This window comes from Balaenoptera acutorostrata, chromosome 8, assembly GCF_949987535.1.
Source record: "Balaenoptera acutorostrata chromosome 8, mBalAcu1.1, whole genome shotgun sequence".
In the NCBI taxonomy this organism is placed as follows: domain Eukaryota; kingdom Metazoa; phylum Chordata; class Mammalia; order Artiodactyla; family Balaenopteridae; genus Balaenoptera; species Balaenoptera acutorostrata.
In genome coordinates this window covers 22,796,687-22,799,738 of record NC_080071.1, presented here as the reverse complement: position 1 = coordinate 22,799,738, position 3,052 = coordinate 22,796,687, and the positions used below count along the sequence as shown (strand labels likewise).

General features: G+C 41.1%; 1 pseudogene; it reads left to right on the top strand.

The window, feature by feature from the left end:
• Positions 1 to 1,633: 1,633 nt before the first annotated feature.
• LOC103005647 (transmembrane protein 126A-like) lies at positions 1,634 to 2,757 on the top strand (annotated as a pseudogene).
• Positions 2,758 to 3,052: the final 295 nt, after the last annotated feature.

The following is a 3,052-nucleotide window of genomic DNA, read 5'->3' as shown; positions in this document are numbered from 1 at the left end:
GCCCATGGCATCTGGATGTTTGTGAAAGCATGAATCTGCATTTTAAAAAAATTTCCCTCGTTAAGTCTTACATGCAGCATTAAGTTGGAGAAACTCTGCCTGGGGAAGGGCAGGCTGGCTAAACAAAAAGAAACCACAGGGAAGGGAAGTGCAGCCCAATCGTCCTCCCCTCTTTCCTCATTTGCTTTCCCTGATTTTGCTTTACTCCCAACCAAAAGAGACCTCCTTACACTTCCGTATCACTCTTGTACTTATAAGTATGTGTTTACACACCTATAATTTATATTTTACCTACTTTCAGAAAGACGTTAATATAATTTTCTTATATTGCTAATATGCCGGTTATGATTTCTCTGCTTTGTATTTGTGGTATGTTTTAACCCTCTAGAGGACGGGGATTAGGACTTAACCATCTTTCTATCCTTCGCCATTTTGTGGAAAAGCATAGATTCATTTTTCAATGCAACTAAGCGGATCTGTAAAAAGTAATAAAAATCAGGCTTGCATTAGAAACCCAGGGTGTGTCAGCTTTGCCAGTGTGAGAAGGCATAGTCTGGAGGCTGGACACTGAGCTTGGTGTCGAGACCTGGCTTTTGTTTCAGCTCCGTCAACCATCACGTATGAACATTTCAGCCAGTCCTGCAGCCTCCCAGTTTATCTTCCTGTAAGCAGGGATAACACTCACTTTCTCACTTCTCTCACAAAGCCGCTGAGACAGTAAGCATGATAATATCACTATTTCATATCACTTTTCACTTAGGAAAGCTAAAAACGACATCAACATTCTCCGCATCGCCATTTCACAATCTACAAACCACTGAACAGGAGTTCAGTCTGGGTTCCCCAGAGATAATTATTTTCCCTCATCCCAGAACATGCAAGATAAAACAGTAAAAAAAACCCAAAGATTTCAGGAATTACGTCTAGTTGAAATGTATATCAGTGGTCGGTCTTCTAATTCCCCAGATAATGCTAGATCTCGAGACAAGGAAAATAATTGACGTTGTTTAATTTTTGACATGCTACCTAATGAACGGCTAAGCCATTTTCATAGAAGGCAAAATTACAGCACTGCTGCGGGTATGCGGCTCCTATATCTAAAGTTAATTGGATTTTCCATTATGATGAGGCTTGTTTTTCAGAACTCAATCTCTCAGTCTCTTCCAAATGCTCTGAGTTGATGGTGAGACAGGAAATATATAGGGCATGGATTGGGGAGGTATCTCATGAGGTCAAAGAATCCCAAGTATACTGAAGCATTACAGTGTGCAAGCAGGAGCTAGGATTTGTGTAGAATGTATGTCTTCTCAAAACGAAGTTTTTCAGGAGGGAAAATTGACTACTTGTTACTGTAGTCTCTCTCTCTCTCTCTCTCTCTCTCTCCTAGACAGTAATGTGTTTTAGCTCCATTAAGATATTGAGTGTTATCTGTGCAGACTGGAACAAAATAACCAGACCAACTTTTTTTTTCCTAGTCCAATTGATTGCTCTACAGATTACGTAATTCAGCATCAGTTTGCTCTCTCCGGTGTTTTGAAACATGAAAAGAGCTTTCAAAGTGAGAGAACCAATTTGAAAAAAGCTTCAGCACCACTGTTGGGCCAGGAGACAATGGGGCTTTCCCAGTTGTGAAATGGCAACTCACACTGTCACCTTGAAAATCACAATGAACAAGGGTGCTACTGCATATACGCCAGCAACCTCAAAGAACCAGAGGGTGGGTCTCTGGGGAGGTGAACAGCCGGCCCAGTGCGCTCAGGGCCCATGAAGTGGTCGGGAGAGTCGCTTGGTCTAGGCTTCCACACAGGAAAGAACTTCTGTTTGAAGTTTTGGCATTCTCTATGAAAAAAGACTACGTGTTAAGTACTTTCTGGTTGTATGACCTTATCGACAATTATGTGCAATTATTTATTATATACTATTGCACAGTTTGCTGGACTGAGAATTCCTTGAGGGAGAGTATTATGTCTTAATCACCTTGATGCCCAGTGCAGTGTATCAACCTTGTGCATCAACTTAAGTTTTTAAAATATCTATTCCTTTGTGTTAAGGCCATTCATTTGTTAAGTCTGAACCCTAAAAATATGCTGAAGGAGGGCTGCACCTGGATGAGTTGAGCAAAGGTTGGAGTGAGCCCTCGCATGGCTGAAGAAGACTAGAGGAAGCAGTGAGTGCTGGGTGGAAAGAGTAAGGCTCAAGACGGAAAATCATGAACCAGACGATACTGTCAAGGAGAACTTGATATCATAACCAGGAAAATTAACCAACTTCCGGAAGCAGAAAGGAATCTGATTGAAAATGGATCAACATATATTGGACTTAATGCTGCTCTCTGTGGCCTAATAGCAAATGGTCTTTTTTCATGCATCTTACCTGTGACACGGTCTCATATAGCTGCTGGTTTACCACTGGCAGTGATCCCATTTTTGATGGCACACGTATCTTACAAAGGTTTTGTGATTTGCATAGCGAAACCTGTACCATAACACATGGTGGATTGCTTGGTCTTGTTTTTGGTGGCTTGCACCCTGTTTTCTTGGCTATCCCTTGTGAATGGTGGCCTAACCAGGTATAACTCAGCCCTGCTACCCGAAAAAGGAAACAAATTACTGGATTAGGATGACTAAACCTGTCTTTAGAAAGATGTTATTTCCAATTTTGCTCCAGACTGGGCTTGCAGCGTACTTTGGGTCTAGACAATATAAACTACTTATAAAGGCTCTTTAGATACCTGAACCTGGCCTAGAAATTCAGTAATTGTTAAGCACATCTGTACACAAAAATAAAGATTGTAAAAATAACCTACATCTAAGTATGAATAAACAGAGACATAATTTTAAAAAAATACCATAATTTTGTTAACCTTATTATGGTATTTCTTATGTTTTTAAGTCACAAGGAGTGGAAAAATAAAGTGACATGGACCCTTCTAGACTTCCAACAACCCTGACCACACATGGAGCCGCTGCCCCAACTGACGTCAATGAGGAGAGTGTCGATACAGGCTCTTGAAGATGGGAAGGAGCTGTGAGAGACAAATTAGGGGGACAGC